We start from the raw sequence: 22,656 nt of genomic DNA on the forward strand, positions 1-22,656 counted from the left end.
TTTTTTGTTTGTTTCAGTCTTTTATTATTTAATTTTACCTTGCTTTTTGCTTTTTACTGTTGTAACTTTTTTTTTTCTTTTTGGATTTTGTTTGTGGTTGATTTGGGGTTTACACTATGCATCTTTCTCCTATCACAGTCTTCAGTCAAGTAAAATCAAATAATATACCATTTCTTGGATAGTGAAAAAGCCTTATAATAGTATATGCCCATTTTGGTACTTTTCTTTTCAAACATAATCCTTCAACACTTTTAATGAGTCCTATAACTTGTTCCTATTTTTGCTTTAGACAGCTATCTATGAAAAGCAATATAAAGAAGAAAAAATATATCTACATTATTTTGCTTTGTGGTGCTCTTTCTTCCCTTTGTGTTGATCCTCCAGTTCCATCTGATATCACATTCCTCCTTTCTGAAAAACATACTTGAATATTTGTTGTGGAGCAGGCCTTATGACTATGAATTGTATATGCTTTTGTTTGTCTAATTCAACATTTACCTTGCCTTCCTTTTTAAGAACATATTGCTGGGTATCAGATTTTGGTTTGACAATTGTTCCATTTTCATTTCTGTCCTTTAAAGATGTAATTCCATTGTCTTCTGGGTTGGATCACTTTTTCAAGAGTATGCCACCATTATCTTTTTTCCTCTTATGTAATATTTCTTTTTTCCTCTGGCTGCTTTGCAGAGATCATCTTCCTGTTTGAATTTCAGAAGTTTCATTATGATATTCCTAGGTAATTTTGTTTGTATTTATCCACCTTGGGGTTCTCTGAGTGCCTCAAATCTGTGGATTTCTTTTTCATTAATTTTGGAAAATTCCTGCCTTTGTGCCTTCACACATTTCTTCAGACACATTCATTCATTCTTCTCCTTCTGAGACTTTAATTATAATGTATATTAGATTCTTTTTTGTTGTCCTATTGCTCTTGGAACTCTTCTTTTCTTTTAAAGTTTTTGCCCTTGATTCTTTGTACGTTTCACTTTGTATAATTTCTACTGACTGTTTTTCGAGGTCACAGATTTTTAACTCTGATGTGCTTATTTTGCTGATAACATGTTAGAAAGAGATTTTTGTTTCTATTAAAATTCCCCCTAGCGTTTCTATTGGACGTGCTTTCATAGTTTTCAGTTTTCTGCTGAAATTTTCCTTTTGCTCTTGCATCCTGTCCACTTATCAACTAGATTTTTAAAACACAATAGCCATAGATTTTTGAAGGTCTCTGTTTGATAATTCCCATAGTCATCTAAGAATCTGTTTCTGTTGACTACTTTGTTGACAATGGGCCATTTTATGTTTTTGCTGTTATTGGTGGGAACAGCATCAACAGTTTTGATCGAATGCTGGACATGGAAGGTTAAATGAACAAAAGAGACTGAGATAAATAATATTTATGCTCAGATGTTGGTACGGAGCATATCTCTATTGCTGTTAGGCTTTTATTAAGTAAGATTGAGACAAACTAGTCAGTAGTTGACCTAGATTGGGATTTTGTTTTTTCTGTATTTGCCTTTAATTTTTCAGAAACTTCAAATTTATTCAACGGTGGATTGTTAGCACTTGTTGCCTGAATTGTTGAAGGGATTTTTTCCCATGTTTCTGCCTTACTTTCAACTTTATTCGCTGCACTCATTGTATAGGAGAGTCTTTCTCCATTCTGTTCTCTCTCTCTGAATGATATACTTCTCATTGTTTTACTTAGTGTAAAGCCCATGGAGGAGGCAGGGGCTATTCTCAGTTCTCTTTCTCCACTTTCAGTCTTCAAAAACACCATGCATCTCTGAAATTAGTGTACTCGTCAGTGTTACTGCCTCTCCTCCTGTGGCAGCCAAACTTTGCTTTGCATTGTAGGGTATCTTGGATTGGAGTGACTTTACTGCCCTCTTCCCAGAGGTAGATGGCTTTTGCTTCCACCTCTCCCCTAGTGGTAGCTGATGTTACCTGTGACTGAAATGGGTGGGAGATTTTTCTGTTCCTTTCCCCAGTAGCAGATAGATTTGCTTCATATTAGAAAAAAGGGAAATGAAGGGGAATCACATTGTGCACCACTGCTGGTGGTGGACTGCCAATAGATGTGCTACTCTGTCCTTGTTCTTTTTCATGAGCACTAATTAGTGGGTCATAGGAAAGTGCTGGTAAGTGGTTGCTGAATTCCCTGTGTATGAGGGTGCCCTGGGATTCTAACCTGTCATCCTATCTCACATTTAGTCCATCTTGCTTTTGTTAATGTTTCCATTTTTTAAAGGCTAATTTTATTGCTGCCATTTTCCCTCCTATTCTTTGCTATAGGTGAACCAGTTCATTGGTCCCATATGTCCTCAGTGGGCTTCTCATCCATTGCAGTTCAGTTCATTTGTTGCTTTACAATTTCAGCTTTTATGTTAGGATCACAGCAACTTTTATTTTCCAGCTTTCCACATCCAAAAAAAGAAGTGCTGCACCAATATACTTAATTATAAATTATGAACATTTTCTCCTTATTTATAGATTTTATAGATTATTGAATCTGACTTTTTATTGAAATTGAGGGGAGAACACATTAGCAAGATAAATTCAATAAAATGGGTATAGAGCTACCCATTTTTTTCATAGTTTCTTATTTCAGAAATATCATCACCATCAAAGAAAAATATCAATGCACTTTTTCTAACAGATTGAACATAAGGAATTGTGCTTATCTTTTAGAGACGATGTAAATCGAGCTTATTCCTCCATTAAACATTGATGGGGAAACAAAATCATTGATTTATTTTATTTTTGCAGACTGGAAGGAGTTTATCAATTATATTCCTTAAGTGAGATTTGGATGCTTTTCCTTTTAATCCTAACTTTGCTGGCCCTTTTTTTCTCTCTCACATGAAAAGCCTTACCACCCGAAGACCAGTAAAAATTTTCAGATAGGCTGATGATATATGCCTTTTGCCATGCTATAGGAAAAGTCTTGCCTTTACTGCTAGTAATTGTATAATTAAATATTGCAGAAAGTGAAAGAAAACCAGATGGCAAATTTCTTGCTTCATAACTTTAAGGATTATAGCTAGGTCTTCATGAACAATTTGTTTTAAGTATTAATTTCTAATGAATTTCAAGGATGAGTGCCAGTACCTCAAAGAAATGATTAAATTTCCTAAGTCATGCAGAGCTGTTAAGTATACTCAGTATGCTAATTGAAATTGTGGGGGAACTGGAGGTGGAACAGGGAAATTAGAAGTTCTGTGACACCTGAAAAACCTTGAATTTGTGATTTTTAAACCTAAAATTATAAGGCACATTATAATTCTTCTTGATTCCCCCAAATATTTTATTGTATTAGGATATATATATTTGGTAACTCACTGGAGTTCTCCTGGTTTATTTTATGTTCTTTAATCCCATTATGACCTTTGGCTTAATAATCATGTGTTGGGATGTGAGGTAATTTTTTTTCCTCTCCCCAAATAACTCTCAGTTGTGAAATGACCTGGAATAGAGGTGTTTTGTAACTTGGGAAAGCAGTCTATAATATGTAATGACAGAAACAATGAAACTCATAGGAGTGGTGCTCTCTTGGGCTGCTTGTGCTGCCATGTGTTTCTTCCAGCAAAAGGAGAAATGCGAGCTGCTTCAGTTTTCATAAATATGAATTTCCTTGCTTCTCATGGTCAGGTCAGCAGTATCAGTAAGGAAGTATCCCTTTTCAATCTGTTACAATAAACAAATGTCTACTTGGTTAAAAATTTTCCTGAGGGACTGTGCACATCACATTGCCATTAAGCTTAAATCCTGCAGAGGCAGTACATTTCTGTCCTATACACGTGCAGAAGTGAGACAAGGCATCCTGGTGTACAGGTTAGTAAACATTAAACAACAATAGCAACTTTGACAAAACCTAGGCCTGGTAAGTACCTGTAGTATAAGGTATACTATTCAGCTGAAGAAAATTAGGTTTAATAGAATTCACTGCAGTAAACATTTATATATGATTTATCAACATTGTGTACTGAGCTGAAAAGCAAACATTTGATTATTTTATGAAACAAAGACTGAAAATAAAATATCAGCAGAAGAAATAAGAGGCAGAAATCAGGCACTGTACAAATTGAATTAGTTATTTGAGAAAATTTATTCTTTCAAAGAACACAGATGCAAAAGACAAAAGATGAGAAAGAGGGTAACGAGTATGGAAGACAGAACAAATGATAGATCTTCATCTTGCAGAACTCAAACAAAGGGAATGGAAGAATAATCAAATTGTAATTATAAAACTTCTTTGAAAAAATAGATCTGCTCTAGTAGCTTGAAATGATTGATAATATTTACTGGAGGCACACTTAGAGATATGCTGTTGACATTTGGAATTTCGAAAATAAATGAAATAGAAGACTTCAAGAATTCCTGCAAGGCAAAATTAAATAAACTAAAAAGAAAATGGATTATCTTCATCTGAACACACTTTCTCTCGGATTTCACCTCTGGAGCACTAAGTGACAGAAGACTTTGAAACAATATCTTCCCAATTTCTAGGGAAAAGGTTGTTTCCCGGAATTTTCTACCACGCTAAGCTTTCTACATATGCCATGGCAGCCAGGCAATGATTTGCCCAGATCTTCATTCTGCAATCGTTTTGTCAGCCTTATTGAAATATGACTCATATACCGTATAATTCACCCCTTTAACTTGTGCCATTCAGTGGTTTTAGTTGGGAAGTCATCACTACAAACTAATTTTAGAACTTTTCCAATACACTAAAGAGAAAACCCATACAACATTAATAATTAACCTTACCACTCCCACCCCTCATTCTCAGCCACTAATCTATTCTTCATCCCTGTGGATTTGCCTATTCTGGGTACTTCAAACAAATGGAATTATATAGTATGTTATCTTTCACATCTGGCACCCTTTAATTATGTTAATGTTTTCAGAAGTCAGTCATGTTGTAGCAAGTGTCAGTACTTCATCTTTTAAATTGCCAAGTATATTTGAATGCATCTACGTTTTGGTTATCCATTAATAAGTTTGTGAACATTTAGATGGTTTGACTGTTGTTTTGGTTTGATAAAGCTGCCAGAATGCCATATATCAGAAATGCTTTTATAAAAAGAATTTATTAAGTTACAAGCTTACAGCTCTAAGGCCATAAAAATATCCAAACGAAGGCATCCAGATAAAGATACCTTGACTCAAGAAAGGCCGATGGGTCCAGAACCCTCTGTCAGCTGGGAACACATGTTGTTGGTGTCTGCTTGTCCTTTGGCTTCTCGTTTCAAACAGCTTCCCCAGGGAAGCTGCTTTCTTTCTGCATCTTGTGTTACTTCTCAAGCTTTTTCCAATGTTTCTCTCTTTGAAGGACTCTAGCAAACTACTCAAGACCCACCTTCAATGGGTGGAGTCACATCTCCAACTAATCAGAAGGCCACACCCACAGTTGGGTGTGTCACATCTCCATGGAAATAATCTAACCAAAAGGTCACACCCAGAATTAAGTGGATCATTTTCCATGGAAACAATCTAATGAAAGTTTACACCCTAAAGACCTGGCCCCACAAGATTGGATCATGATTAAAACACGGCTTTTCTGGGGTACATAATAGCTTCAAACCAGCACAGCTGTTATGACTAATCCTGCCATGAGTAATTGCCTGCATTTGTGTGGAGCTAAGTTTTCAATTCTCTTGGGTATACACCCAGGAGTGGAATTGATGGGTCGTATTTAGTACTTTGAGGATCCACTAACTTGTTTTGGAAAGTGGTTGAACCATTTTACATTGCTGTCAGAAATGTATAAGGATTTTGGTTTCTCCATAGCCTTGCAAAAATGTTGTAGTGTATCTTTTTTATTAGTCATCCTAGAGGCTGTGAAGTGGTATCTCATTGTTTTAATTTGCATTTCCCTAATAATTCATAATATTATATATCTTTTCGCATACTTATTGTCCCATTTATATATCCTCTTTAGAGAACTGTCTATTTAAATTCTTTGCCAAGGTTTTAATTGGGATATTTACACATTTATTGTTGAGTTGTAAAACTTTATATATTCTGGAAATGAGTGCCTTGTAGATATATGATTTGCAAATATTTTCTCCCCTTCTTTGGTCTTTCTACTTTCCTCATGGTGTCATTTAACACGCAAAATTTAAAAAATTTTTTCTTTAGGATTAAAATCATGTCAGCTGCAAATAAAGAGAGTTTTACTTCTTCATTTCCAGTATACATACTTTTTATTTTCTTTCTTTTGCAAAATGCCTTGGATAGAACCTCTAGAACAATGTTGAATAGAAGTGGCAAGAGCAGAAACATTTGTCCAGTTCTAGATTTTACAAGGAAAGCAGTCTTTTTCCGTTTTGTATGTCTTAGCTGTGGGTTTCGTCTAGATGTCCTTTGTCAGATTGAAGAAATTCCCTTCTATTCCTAGTCTGTTGAATGTTTTTATTATGAAATCATGTTAGAATGTGTTTAGTGCTTTTTCTGCATCCAATGAGATGATCACATATTGTTTTGCCCTTTTTTGTTGTGCTTTATTGACTTAATTGTGTTTTGGGATACTAAACAAACCTCACATTACTGGATTAAATCTCATTTGATCCATTCAGTATAATCTTTTATTAATGTTGATGAATTTGTTTTGCTGATATTTTGTTGATGATTTCTGCATCCATTTTCATAAGAGGTATTGGTCTTGTGAAATATGTGTCTTATTTGGGTATCATGTTATTACCTGAGTCATAGGATCAGTTGGAAAGTATTCCCAGCTCATGTATTTTGCAAAAGTTTGTGAGGGATTGTTCATCAATGTAGCAGGAAACAAGATCAATATACAAAAATCAATTGAATTTCTATATAATATCAATGGATAACCTGAAAATGAAACTAAGAAAACTATTCTATTTCCAATAGTTGAAAAAAGAAATAAAAATAAAAATATTTTGTATGCTGTATGGTGGGGTCACATTTCATTATTTTCCCATGTGAATATCCTGTTATTGTAGCACCATTTATTGAATATTTTTTATTTGTTTGTTTTGCTTGTTGGTTTTTTTAGGAAGTGTATGGACTGGGAATTGAACCTGGGTCTCCTGCATGGCAGGGAAGAATTCTACCACTGAACTACTCTTGCATTCTCTCGATTAGCTTTTTAAGAACATGATTTGAAGCCCATATAGCTTCAAAGCATCACACTACCTTTCTGGCAACACTACATAGCAGTAACTAGCTCAGTAGTGACTGATTGTTGCCTCTTTAGATGTGTCCTTTACTTACCAGTTCAACAGAATTTCCACCACTTCCTATTGTGGTTTATTCCTGAGCCTAGTATTTACTGTTGCTTGCCACAGAATTTATAGATAAGTAGGTTTTAGAAGAAATAGAAATATTTCTTCTGATTTTATTTGGATCATAGGTGAAAAAATAAAATATAGACTATTACTCACACTACCAGAATATGAGGAGAAAACATTATTTTGCAGAAACATGCCTTGTTGGTTTTCATTACCTACTTGGCATTTGAATTAGTAGCCCTTAAGTTAGTATCCCCTGTATTCAAACTGAGCAGAGATTTTCTACCACGATTAGGTACTGAAGAAAGTAAAAGAGATCCGGGGGTACTTGAGATATTCCTCTACTAATATGAGCTTAGTTCTATAACCACAAATGGAAGAGGGTGCAAAGTTTGAAAAATTTTTCTGATTGCTTGTATTACATTGTTAATTTTGTTTAATATCAGATTTTAAAATATAATTGAGTAAGATAAAACATATTGTATAAGGTGCTTAAGATTTTTAGGTAAACTTTTATCTGATCTCTAAATATCATGTGTGTATGTATGGGCATTGTTTTCAACAAGTATTTCTTTTCTGTTGACTTTAAACCAGACACTTTTCTAGATGCTGACTATGCAGTGGTGAATCAGACACAAGGTCCAATGTTCACTGACTGTTAAGTTTTTTTTGTGAAAGGGGTACACAGCAGAAAATAGGCTAGTTGGCCGATGAACAGAATATATTTATAAAATGATAAAGGCTATGAAGAAAATAAAGCAGAGAGATAGGAGGAAAGGTACTACTTTTAGTTAGGTGCCATCTTTGAGCAAGAGATGTTTGAAGTGAGGCCTGAATGGCAAGATTGAGCAAAGCATATGGACACAAGGAAAGTGTTACATTAAAAGAATCTACAAGTTCAAGGCTCTAATGTAAAAATGAAACATACATTTGAGAACTGAATATGGAGCATTGTGGCTGGGTCATGGAAAAGTATCAGAATATGAGATTGGGAATGTGGAGTCTGCAGGCAGTTAAAGGAACGTGAATTACATTCTACTGTGATGGCAAGCCATTGCAGGGGGTTAAGCAGAAGGTAGCATGCCCTGATTTATATTGAAGACTTTTCTTTAAACAGAGTTGTGGGCATGGAACCCAGGGAATAGTGGAAGGAGGATCATTGGGGCTTGAACTAGGATGACAGTGGCAGAGAGAGAAGTGGTTTGATGCCACCTTCCACCATCTGTTATGACAATTCTGATATTTATACTTAGCTTGGTCTAGATCTTGAAATTTCTTAAGGTTTTAAGAGCCATCCTAGCACTGTTGGCCCCATTTGTCAGGAGCTTTTGTTAGAGTTTTAAATTCTACTCCCAGGTTGTGCTCCCATGTAGATAAATTCACATATCCAAACTTATGTTGTACCCTTCTAGGAGTTAAGGACAAAAGTTTTTCTTTATTCTTGATTCCTCTTCCTATTTTAATGACTCTACCGAATCTACAAATCTAAACTACACTATAATATCACTTAAATAGTTATGGAAGTTTTCTGTTTCCATTTTTACCAGCTAATCCAACCTATCATTCCTTAAATGGTTGACTGAAATAATCTTTTAATGCTCTTCTTACCTCCAATCCATTCTCCACTGCAGATAGATTGATCTTTAAAAATGCCATCAGATTATATCTTCCTCAGATTAAAAAATCCTCCAATACATTCAGTTGCTCTTCTGATAAATGAATTCTGAGATAGCCAATAAGCTTCTGCTGGATTTAACTTTCCCTTACCTACTTTCTGCCTTCTATGCACTACACCTCCCCTTCCATTTCTTCTTTATCAGCTCAGACTTTCCTTTTGTTCCTCAAAGTCAACATTTGCTCTCACCCTGCCCTTGGGCCTTTTCATATACACTAGCTCTGCCTGGTTCTCTCCGTCATCTCCTTCTTAATCTAGTTAACTCTTATTCATCTTTCAGATATCAGTTCATGCTGCTTTTGTATTTTAGAAGGCCAGGAAAAAGTTTGTTGGTGGTACAAGTTGGGCAAGCTTTCTTCTTTTGGTAAGCCTTTGTTGAATTTTCCAATTTAGGTCATCCTCATCCCTAAACCCCATATTAGAGGCCCCATATTATTCATTTACAGCACTTGTGGTGGTTTTCAATTTTACATTTGTTTGTGTAATTATTCTATCCACCAGACTTTAACCTAGAGTAGTAGTTTGCAAGCTGCAGGAATGCAGTATACCAGAAATCAGAACAGCTTTTAAAAAGGGGAATTTAATAAATTACAAGTTTATGGTTCTAAGGAAGTGAAAGTGTCCAAATTAAGGCACCAGCAAAAGGCTACCATCACTCAAGAAAGGCCAATGTGTCTAGCATCCCTCTGTCAGCTGAGAAGTCACGTGACTGGCATCTGCTGGTCCCTTGCTCCTAAGCTCTGTGGCTTTCAGTCTCTGTTCCTGTGGGGGTGCCTCCCTTTTTTCATTGGGGCTGACCTTCATTTCTTGGATTCCCTTTGCTCTCCTCAATTTCTGGCTTCCTTAACATCTTATGCCAATGTCTGCTGGTCTCCAAGCTTCTCCAAACACATGTGTTCCTCCTGTCCAAGTGTTGACATCTGTGTCAGCTCTCGGCTCTGTCAACCCTGAGGCTTCTGTCATTTCTGAGGTTTCTCCAAAATGTTTTCCGTTTTAGACTCTAGTAATCTAATCAAGATCCACCTAGAATGGGTGGAGTCACATCTCCGTCTAATCAAAAGATTCCACCCTGAAATAAAAAGTCAGGATTAGAAGAAATGACCAACTTCACAAGATTGAATCAGGATTAAAACATGGCTTTTCTGGGGTACATAATACCTTCAAACCAACCACACCTAGTGAGGGAAGGGAATCCCGTGCCTCTTTTCACTCACCTTTGAATTCCCAGTGCCTATAATTTGGCATCTTCAGTACTTACTGGCTGCATAAAAATAATAGGACTTGCAATAGTACACAAATATTTTAAGGTGATTGTTGATGTCAATGAAGAACGTGGACTGAAAGGAGAAAGACAAAGTTGGTAGTGCAGGAGGCAAAATGAGAAATGCTGAAGGTGTGAACCTGAAGTATGGCCAGTGGAGTGGCAAAGGAAGACTTTCATAATTAATGATAAGCATCAAGCACATAAGCCGAGAGGCCATAATCTGTAATTTTCATTATACATGATTATGATTTCCATCTTAATTTTAATAGGTATAAAGAGATGTCCAGTATGTCTGTACACATTTTGACAGGCTTCCATTCTTGAATTTTAATTTGGGTGATTTAACTTGGCAAGTGAAAAGTGATGAAGCAGCATGCTGTTTCTGTCAGAGCATTTACGCTTCTCAAGGAGGTTGCGGTTATATTCTATTATTAGATGTTCTCTACTGTAATACACTTTTAAACATCTCTCTGTAACTGCTTGCTATTATTTTCATTTTGAAAACTTTATTACTTAAGATGTGCACTTAACGTAACCTTGTTGAGACATCATTTCTCTTTTTCCATTTGTATTTTATTATTGCTCAAATAAGTTGTGGTAAATTGTTATGCTTCATACTTTTATTTACCCCTTAATATACAGTATATTGTGTTATAGTGCATCTAAAATTTCAAACTCAAACGAAAGCAAACTCAACACAATTTTAATATGTGCCATCTCTGAATTACTTCATTTAGGAAAACAGCTATGGAAAAACAGATAGTGTTAGAAATGAAACATTGTCAAATATTTATACATATGCCAAATCCCCTAAACAATGTAACATATATTACATATATTAACCTTTTTTTAAAAAATGCCATGTTTTATTTAAATAATAGCACTTGGCATTACTGTCATATGACAAATTAAATCATTAATCTCTATAAGGTAATAAGGAGATAGATTGTTCATATGATTTAAATATTAAGTTTCACTATTGACCTCTTTAGCCTTTTATAGCTAACTGAAAATAACCTCCACTCTTGTCATAGAGCAGAGCAAAGTTTCTCAGTAAACAAAGTTTGAAGTGATATTAACTTTGCATTGTACTTTCAAGTTAATTTTTGACAGATCATTTTTTTCTCTATGCAGATAAGTGATCATATTTTAAAAACTTCAATACGGTTTTATTGTATCTGTCACTTAAGATCAATGGGTGAAACAATTAAAGGCTGATCTGCCCTGAGTATTATAGTGCTTAAATTCTCTATGGGTACATCAAACTAAACAAACCCAAGTCTTAAGTTACCCTTCTAAAAATACGATTACTTATGTTATAATATGCTTGAAATCACTGTTAAAAGACAGTTTTCTAAAATATCTTAATTACATGAGATTAATTGTCTAAATATTCTAGATTAGCTCAAGTTAAAGTGAGCCTAGAATATATTTTTGAGTTTTAATAGTTGAGGACAATAGAAATTTTATTAAAATAGATCTAACAAGTATTAACTTTTTCCTCTGCTCTATTTGAATTTATGTTAGGTGGGCTTATAATTGGTATGTGGTAGGTATGGAATTTGATTTTAAGAATTATTTAAAATCTGTTGTTAGGTTTTGGATAGCTGGTATTTTTTTTTCATAAATACAATTGGATTTTGAACTATTTTATTCATCTTAACGTGTGGCCTGTTCTATTCCTTTGGAGTCAGTTATAGAAATGACACCTGTTCCATCAGTGCTTTCTGCCTGAGATGCTTCTTGTCCAGGTATCTGACAAAGATTGAGGGCACTGTGCTTTGTGATCTAGTTTCGTATTTCAGGTTACATATTTGCTAATAAGAGTTTATGCTTTGGAAGATTTTCCAGTATTAGTATTTTTGGTATACTAGATGTGATTCTTGGATTTCACATATAAGCTATTTTAAAGGCATTAAAAATAATCAGGAGGGCAGACCATGGTGGCTCAGTAGGCAGTGTTCTCACCTGCCATGCTGGAGACCCAGGTTCACTTACCGGTGCCTGCCCATGCAAAAAATAAATAAATAAATAAATAATAATAATGATCAGGAATATTTCTGAAATTGAAAGTCTGTCATTTTTTTGCTTGATTTTGTTTTATAATTTTAGGAATATAAAACTTAAAATGTGTTTATTATACTTGCATGATCGTATCTAATGTATTCATTTGGCAATTTAGTTCATCTCTGTAATGTCATCTAAAAGCCGTCCTGGTAAAAGTTTAAATATCATTTGTGCTCTGATGCAATGGAATACGATTTACACTTATCTCTCATAATTCAAATAACTGATGATGAAAAATGGCTATCGTATAGCAAAATGCTCATTTTAGTTTAGTCATAATAACGTGCGACTAAGGAAATAATTTTTCATGACACCAAGTTTTCTACCTCAGAGAATAATCATACATTTTCTAAGCATTGGAAAAAGAGACTCTATAGTAAATTATTCCAATATATCTATTGCCTGCTGTAATAATTATCAACCCATGGCCAGTCTTATATTAGCTATCGCTCTTCACCCTGCTATGCTGCATCCCCTCACTTGGACTATTTTTAAGCAAATCCTAGATGTCATGTATCTTTAAGGTTTTTCCAGCATATATTTCTAAACAGCAAGAATTCCTTGAAAACACAACTTGCCATAACATTATTATTTCCTAATAAATTAATAATAACTGTATTAATATCATGCAATATCTGGTCAGAGTTCAAATATTTTTTAGCATTTTGAGAGTATTTCATTTGCCATAAATTAGATATAACTATTTTAAATATTTTTGCCAATAAGCTAGTTAAGTATCCTCAATTTACAACTTAATAAATCTCCTATATAATAGCTGATCCATTTCTGGTATATTGCATTCTGCCAGCACTTAGTAAACTAAAACAATCATATCTTAGATAGTTTATATCTAGAAACTAAATATTCATGGCTTTTCCAATTTTCCTACCACCACTCAAGTAGGAGACATTGGGGCTAAACTAGATGTCACAAGTGAGAAAAATAAAACAACCTGAAATTAAATAAGAGCGTGCTTACCAGGCCATTGCAACTGAAGTCTACCTTACAATAATGAAGAAGAAAGAAAATCTTGTGTTAGCAAATAGCATGAACTATTTGTGTCATCCATTGCCTTATGCAATCATAAAGTAAACGCAGCATACATTTTTTTAATTTGAAATTGATACATTATCATTTATACAATAAATGTTATTTGTATGATCTCTCATTTTTAAGTAGAGTACAATGGTCTGTGCTACTGAAATAGGTCTTATGTTCGCTCTCTTTGTATTGACATGTTTCTATATTTATTTTAAAATATAAAAGTATCAGGAAGAATGATTATACTCAATTTATGACAGGGAAATTTGGCTTATTAAAATGCATGCAGAAAGAAATGAGAAATAATAATTGTCTAGGGCCACGCAGCAAAGAAAGAATCCTTAACCAGTTAAGTTGTCCGCAGCGTTTAAGGTGACATAGAAAGCAGAAACATGATTGAGGCCTATTTTTAAAATCTGATTCCTTTGCAATCATTATTCTGATGCAGAAGATCCCTCCCTTTCTCATGGTCCCCCCCTCCAAAATGACCAACAAAACCCCAAACAACAAATGTGTCTCTTCCTAGTGTTGTCATTTAAAAATGGTGAGGCATGGTACACAAATAACCTTTCTGAGTAGGTTAGCAAGGGGCTGGTATACCTAGAGGCCACGCTTAAACTTAGGTACTTAGCTAGGATTAAAGGGATTATCCTGTCTATTTTAGGGATGACTCAGAATGCTGTTAAAGGAGTGATTGTTAACATTAATTTGTGTCTTTGTAAGAAGTAGATACCATATTGTAAAAGATACACTTTTATAGCTAATAAGTGCTGTCTCTAAATGGGCACATTTATTAGAACGTGAATGAACCATATAACTTACGACCTTTATAACTATAGAATGTGTTATGCTGCCTATATTTTAGCACATAGTTATCACTTCAAATTGGAATGTGAGGTGGGCAGTTTGCAACAGCGACACTCATATGTAGACGTGGAATTTAATTTATATTGTAATTTAAGTCCATGATTATTACCAGGAATATATTTTACAACTATAAATAAAAAGAGGAAAAAACCTTACATTCAAATATATTTTAAACTATTGAATTATTCATTTTATTTGCAACTATTGTTTCCTTTACTCAGTCTAAATGCCTGAAATATTTGAAAAATATCCAAATATTGATCAAATTTAAAATCTTAACAAGTTCCTAAGAGACTTTCTATATAATTCATTGCATTATGAATGTATTGTTAGTGGAATGTTGGGACTTTGTGTATGAACATTGATCCTTTGGTTTGCAAAAATCAATCTCAGATTCAATTTATTCATTTGCACTGCCTTATAGTACTCCCATGTGTGAATAAATGACTACATAATCATTCTTTTTTCAGGAGAGATTCTATTTGTTTAAAATATATTGCTATTTTAATCCATTTATCTAGGAACATTCTTGTATGTTAATATCACTACATATAAAAATGTTTCTCTACCATGTTCCACTGGAGACTGAAGTCCTTATATCCTATGCTGTTAGCAGTCCTCAGCCTGTGGGCCCAAACTGCCTAATCATCTCTTTTTGTACAGTCCCTGAGCTAAAATGTTTTTTTACATTTCTAAATGGTTGAAACATAATAAAAATATTTTGATGACTAAAAATGATACAAAAATTATTTCAGTGACATAAAGTTTTACTGGGACACAGCCATGCTCATTCACTTATATGTTATCTATGATTACTTTTGCACTACAATAGCAGAAGGGAGTATTTGCAACAGAGACTGTGTGATCCCCAAAACCTAATATATTTACTCTGTTTGCTTTTATAAGTAAATTTAAGCTGTTGAATTATTTATCTTCCTATTATATCTCTTCTTCAGTCTAAATATCTAAAATATTTCAAAAGATATTTATCCCTTGTTAAACCACTTAATACTGTATGCATAGAATTAATTTCCTACCCATGTGTCTAGAGTGCTACTAATTAAGCTCCATTATTGGAAGAATGTAGAATGTAGTCACGTGTCATTTTCTATGTTTGATTCATAAGAGGAACTCTGATTTGGAGTAGCTGAATTACTGATATTGCATTATTTAACTTTGCATGATAATGATTAATTGTTTTCCAGACTGGTTTTACACTCCTATTAGCAGTGTAGAAGATGTACTCATTGCCTTACGTCCAGAAACACATGATATTGTCAGACTTTATTTTTGCCAACTCGAGTGTGTGTAAGATAGTATCTAGTTGTGGTTTTAATTCTCATTAATCTGATTATTATTAGAGTTTAAAATGTTTTATTCTATGACATGACTATCCATATTTTTGCTCATTTTTCTAGTCTTTGATTGTCTTATTTGTATTTGGGAGTTTCCACATATTAGTGGTTAACAATTATTTGTCCCTTTTATGTGTGACAAATAGATTCCCCCACTTTGTGTGATGTCTTTTCCAGAAATTTATTTTCAGTCAGTCAGACTCGAGTTTAAATACTACTTACTGATGGTGTAGCCTCATCAAATTATTTAAATATTCCAAACTTTATACTCCGTGTTTGTAAAGTGGATATCGACCTCATATGTTTGCTCTTGTTCTAAGAAATATGAATTCACGTACATCTCTCCCTCCACCCTTTTAATATTGAACTTTTAAAACACTGTTTCTGGCTTGGTATATGTGTAACCATACAAGATTCCTTGCACTATTTTTCCTTAAAATTATTTTGCACGTTATACCATTGATTGATATCTAATACTGCCATCAATCACAGAGTAAGTAGAAGTCTGGTTGTTTCTTAACTTTAATAAATACTTGCTGAAAAGTAGGTTCTAAATCTATCAGTCTAATTTTCTAAGGTAATTGTATTTATACATTTTTATGACAACTGAATGTCTAATAAATTAGACTCACATTGCAACAAAGTTATAATACAGGGTGTATATCTCACAAACATTTATAATGGATTCTAAAAGAGTAAGTATCTCCTAACTCACTAACAAACTTCAAGCAATGGATTGCTTCAAATATTCCCTTAGATTTACCAATGAAGATGTCAGCAGTAATTACAACTTATGATTTATTGCATGCAAATTCATATTAAATATATCATTATGAAATTAAAACATTATAAATTATCTGTCTCTGAGTTGCTTAAAGGAATGTGACATTGCGTGTATGAGAAATCATATTTTTATGCATTTAGATGACTCACATATTTCAGTTTTATTTTAAAATGTCTCCCTTTGCTCATGCTGTTTGGCAGCCTGAGAAATGATATTCTTCCTTTTTACCCCGTTTTTAATTTCGTGTCAGTTTATATATTATTTTCTTTGTAAAGCATTTTTGAATACTTTGAATGAATCCAAACTAAGGGATTCATTTTTATTCTGAACCATTTTGGATTTGAAATGCACATACTTTGGATGCAAACAGGTGAGTTTGAGTCTTTGCTCCATTGCTTACTAGCTGGGTGACCTTGCTGAGATTTGGCAGAGTCATTTGTAAGATGAGAATGATACCTCCCTCAAGCGATGCTCATGGGATCAGATGTGACTGAGGACATAAGACCCCATGATGTGGCAGACTACGCTTGAAAGCTTTTGCAGTGGTTTATGACTGTTTGTTTTTCAGTCTTCATTGTAATTAAGAACGCAGGAATTAATACAAACTTTTAGGTTGCTAATCTCAACGCATAAGCCAGTTTGGGGACAAAAGGCACCTGACTAGATTCTAGTTGAAAGAAATGGCCAAAAATTTGTTGACAAATAATTCCTTTGGTAAAATAGAAATACAGTCCACAATTTTACATATATGTAAAGTGATTAAAATGATTAGATAATCAGACTGATGCATAGAAAATTACTTGCTGAAAAGTAGGTTCTATATCTATCAGTCTAATTTTCTGAGGTAATTATATTTATACATTTTTATGGCAACTGAATGTCTAATAAATTAGACTCATATTGCAACAAAGTTATAATATAGGATGTATATCCCACAAACATTTATAATGGATTCTAAAAGAATAGTATCTCCTAACTCACTAACAAACTTAATTAGTGAAACTTAGTTTGGAAAATTGGGTGAATTTTCCAAAATGTCACCAAAACTTGGACTTGGTGAGCAGCCAGACTTGGAGAGCAGAGGTCCAGGAAGATTATCATGTTCCAGCTGAGAGGGTGTTGGTCTGGAGCTGTTAAACTGCTCAGGAAGCAGGAGTGAGATTGGAGTTCCTTGCATTGCCCGGCTGGAGAGCAAGGGAGAGGCTGCCCGTCCTGGAAGAACATGACATTAGGACCTTCGTCAGACCAGAGCTACAATGGGAGAACAAGAAGATACCACTGAATTGGTCTTGGGGATTCCCTTATTTTGAGCCTCAATTAATGAACCTCAATTAATGAGAAAATTATTATCAGAATCTAAGCTTTAGAACAGATACATGTGGCTTTAGCCGTGAGAGTCCCTGGATGGCATGGACTGCCATCTTTAAACACTCATCAAATCTGAAAATATCCATATAAAACTTCTAAAAAGAAGATTCTGGAAGCCGAAAAACCTCCCAGTTATACTTAAATGATCCACTTCTTCATTTGCTGCTCAGAAGTGCTTTTACTCTACTAAAAACAAATCACAAGGATTAGTAAGTGAAAAACAACTTTTTATTGCCATTTATTGAGGCTACCTTTACTTGCCTTTGTGCAATCTGTACCACCACATATCTTAATTTAAAAAAAAACCTCAACATGGGTTCCTTTACTTATCTTGTACCCAAAGATTTTATGAGGGTTAAGTACAAGATAAGTAAAAGGAAACGTTGTTCTAATTCTCACCTTCTGTATGAGATCTTTTCTAACGTTGCTCTACCTGTGTTTTCAGTCACCATTTAAAACAGCAAAGCATACTCATCCCCTCTCCTATTCTTACTAAATTGCATTGCCCAGGAAAGTCAATAATTGAGAAGTGTCAATAGTGAGTCATCAAAGGAGAAACCTCCTTATGGATGCCTCAGGATTTGATATATCTGTGAACTTCCTGTCTTTTTCTGCTTTTAAAGGTTTCTATGAGAGTGAAACATGGAATTAGAAACATGGTATTTTGGCCCATGTTGAGGTTTTCTTAAAATTAAGATATGTGGTGGTACAGATTGCACAAAGGTAAATAAAGGTAGCCTCAATAAATAGCACTAAAAAGTTGTTTTTACTTACTAATCCTTGTGACTTGTTTTTCGTAGAGCAAAAGCACTTCTGAGCAGCAAATGAAGAAGCGGATCTTTAAATGTAACCGGGAGGTTTTTCAGCTTGCAGAATTTTCTTTTTAGAAGTTTTATATGGATATTTTCAGATTTGATGAGTGTTGGTCAATAAATTCATTAAAACCTGTTTTAGCAAATCATATCACTATTTGATTCCAATTACAACAAATACAAATTTATTTCAATCCATAAAATAATTAGTATTTTCTACTCTCTATAAAAAAATTATAAGCTAGTTGCTGCTGGACCAATTAGTTTTAGCACTGCATGCATTTCTCATTTATAAATATTTAGAAAATGTTTTATCTTGATTGATCTAATTGAGAAACATTTTCTATAAAATTTAACTTTAGCTTTCTATGTTTGATAATCATTTTCAAGTTTTTGCTTTTATATTTATCGTTTACAAATTGGATTTTAATAATAATTTTACACATCTCAGTTCAAATAAGTGTTCAGTGTTTAGCTCCTTATTATTACAGAAAGAAAAACAGGTCTTAAAATTTTTGCATAGAAATTTGGTAGAGTGATAAAAAAATATCCTTTAAGCTTAAAAAATATATTACCTAAGGATAAAATTCTGTAGATAAAGTAAAATGAAATTGCAAGTACAAGGACGGCAATAAAATGTACATTTTTCAAAGTTAATGAAAAAATTATTCGCGTTGTTATTGCATGGATTATGGGCATAATCAATTTCTTATGAAACTTAAATTACGCTGACTATATTAGAATTTTCTATAACAGTTTTATTTTAAAATATTAATGTTGAAAATGTTCCTGAAAGTCTATTTTTACAATATTTAAATATAGAGTGAAGATTTTACATGTCAAAAATATGTGGAGGAATGCGTAGTTATTCAGTAGTTTTCAATGGAACATACGAAGAAAAGTATTTGGAAACTGTTGAAGAAAGCCTTACACATTTTTTGATGTCTACTCCTGTGATTTAAATTACTTCTCTTTTGTGCTAAAGTATTAGAATTCTTAGAAATGTTTACTTTTCTAATTTTCAAATGGATGACTATATATTTCTTAAGAAAATATACTGTTATCTGCTCTTAGCTGAACTTTTCTGAATATGTCTAAACACTGTTTATGCATTAGTGGAAGAACATTCAATGAGATATTTAGATTCTATTATTTGCTTGTCCAGTTACTGCCCACCTAATCCTGGGGAATTCTAAATTACATGTCCCTAGATTGTAGCCTCATCCCTGGAGGCGTCTGGACATGGCCAGAAGAAATAACAAAGGTTTTAGCACTGGATAGACTTGAGTTTATACCCTTAGGCTGTCATCTGGTAGCTGATGAGTTTGGGCAGGCTACAAGATCTGATTATGGCTCAGTTTCCATAGGGTAAAATTGCATTAGCAATAGCTGTTAAACATTGTTGTGAGAATTAACCGTGACCTCTCTAAAATGCCTGCTACAAGGCATGAAACAGGCTAAGTACGTGATAAATTATCTTTATAAAATGTGTACTATCCTCAAATCCTGATTTCCTGAAATGATTTTATAAGTAACATCATAAAAATCAAGATGAAATGATGTAGTATACTTGAAAGCACTCAGTAGGAACTTGACTCTATAAAACAAGATGTGTGTATTCTGCAATGGATTTTGAGCACAATGAGGTGGAAATATTACAATGTTTATTTTGAACACAATATTTCTGGCCCTATAGGTTTTGGTCTTTAAATGATTTGATAATTTATTATGTGAAGTGTGCTTGTTTTTCATATAAACATAGAGCAATTAATTTCTATTCTTTATCTGTCTCTCAAAACAGTATGTTGAAAGTGTTTCTGTAAATAAACATGTAATATACTTGTTTCTGCTTATTCTGGGAGCTCATAAAGTGTGTTTTAATCTTCACAGTTTATGAGTTTAAGTCATCATATGTCTTTATTTATTTCTGGAGATGGCCTAGTATTAAGCATTTAGACCCAATCTTGATGTTTTTTAAGGAGCTCCAAAAATTATAGTGGTTTCTGCAATAAGTTCATCACTTTTTTGAGCTGCATATAAAGCATGATGTTCAATCATGACATGAAAAATAATCACAAACTAATTCAATTAAATAAACAATTTATATTGAGTGATTTACATGTATTCCAGAATAAACGCCTGAAGAGTTTTATTGTAAATATATTTGTCAACGTCACAGAAACTTTTAATGTCACAGAACTGATGATAGATAAGAAAATCTTTACTTAATATTTCCGTTATAGTGTTCATTGTGGAAAAAAAATAAAATACAAGAATAAGAAAGGATATTTGGTTTGGAATGGATTTAGATAGTGATTATTATCTTTTTCATTTACTTGAAAAATAAATGCAGGATTATAAATTGCATATGTTTAAAATTGTTATTAAATTTAATTTTCTCAAGTTTCCTTCTCAACTTAATTTTCAGTTCAGTCTATTCTGACAGACCCTAGGTAGTATAATGGCATTTGACACAGATTGCTCTTTCAATTGTTGACTGTCAGAATGGGGGAAAAGAACCACTTTGATGAATATATTTCATGTAGCACAGTTGTTTTGCAAATTATTGTCTATAAGAAGGAAAAGACGTGTTGTTTACAAAAGAAAAACAGTAAAAACACCTAGGAAAATCTTATTTTTCAGATTAACTACTGTTACTAAAATCACTAGTATTGCATGGTCATCCAGCTTCAAATGACATTAACATTTGGTCCAGGGGAAATTCCTGTGCTCACCACATCAGTGACCAACAAGAAGACCTTGGAGCCTCTGATGTTGCTGAGTTATTTAGAAATGAAGAAACAAACAAATTTTGTCTTCACTTACATTTGCCCAATCTCAGATTTACCATAGGGAATAAGAATATGTCCTGCCCTGTGTCTCTCTCCCTCCCCATCTCTCCTCTCATCCCTTCAGTTTTAAAGTAAGTTACATTTAAAGATAAGATGAGTTGAAAAGATGACCAGTCAAAGATTGGGTCTATGTATGCTCCTAATAGGACTGATGTATTGAAACAAATTTGTTGGTTGAAAGGGCAAGCCTTTGGCTGGTGCCTTTTGTGTTTGCATTACTACAATAAAGCATTATTGAAATTTGCTCTTTCTATCTCTGTTATTGAAATAGAGGATGATGGTAAGTCATTCAAAATAGAATTACAGACTAGATGCATTTGCCCAGTTGCCCAAAAAAGAGATGTCATAGGATGACTATGGAGTTAGTCAACAGTTGTTTTGAACACTTGAGATGTACAATTAAGATAAAACATAGAAATTCAGATGTCAATAATAAAAGATAAGGAGATAAAACTTTAAAAAAGTCAATCTATTAGTTTGTATTGAACAAATAAAATACTACAAATAAGCCATATCATAAATATTTAGGCCTGAACCTGATCTTCAATCTACATTTGAATTGCAAAAGTGGAATTGTGTTTATTATAAAGAAAGGGAAAATGGAGGATGTGATAAGGTTAAGATATGACAATATGTGATTATAAATTTGATGTTTAAGATTGTGAATTAATCTATTCCTCTTGAGAATCAATCAGGCAGTCACATAAGCATTTTGCTTGTGGGCCTCAGAGCCAAAATATGATTGGAGAATTTGGAATATGTACAAGGGAATGTCACAGGAATAATTAAATCTTACAAATGTACATTTCAAGGAAAGGATTATACAGTTATTGGAAGAATGAATAGTCAACTTTTTTCTCCTGGTGTTCCATGGTAACAAAGGATTGGTAGGAAGGTGATTTAAAACCTATCAGAGTTCCTCACCACTTTGCATACCCCCAACTTTTCAACTTTGTGTCACCACTGCTTCCCCCTCTTTACTGACAAGGTGGTGAGATAAAGGGGATTGATCAGTAAAATGGTCGCTAAGAGGCAGGTGAAGAGTTAAGAGAAGAGAAAAAAAATTGATGCACTTTCTTCACCGAAGGACTTTAAAGTGAAAAGTTGAAGAGATGTTGTATCCAGGATGTCTAGATTCTTTCTGCTCTCGACAGAAAATGGAGAAGTTGCAACTGGTTTCATGTTATGCCAAATAAATAGTAATAAAAAAATTCTATCTGAATATGGCACTTGGTAATTTCTCTTTCAGTTGCTGTGATAGATTTTCTCTGTTTCTTGTCTCAGAGAAACATTTAGTTATAAAAACATAATC

The 22,656-nt window shown here is 33.7% G+C and overlaps 1 protein-coding gene across 15 annotated transcripts in view; it reads left to right on the top strand.

Annotated features, from left to right (window-relative positions):
- Positions 1-22,656, top strand: part of SNTG2 (syntrophin gamma 2) — a 484,887-nt gene that overhangs the window by 51,478 nt on the left and 410,753 nt on the right. The window lies entirely within an intron of this gene.

Source organism: Tamandua tetradactyla, chromosome 3 (genome assembly GCF_023851605.1).
Source record: "Tamandua tetradactyla isolate mTamTet1 chromosome 3, mTamTet1.pri, whole genome shotgun sequence".
Taxonomy (NCBI): domain Eukaryota; kingdom Metazoa; phylum Chordata; class Mammalia; order Pilosa; family Myrmecophagidae; genus Tamandua; species Tamandua tetradactyla.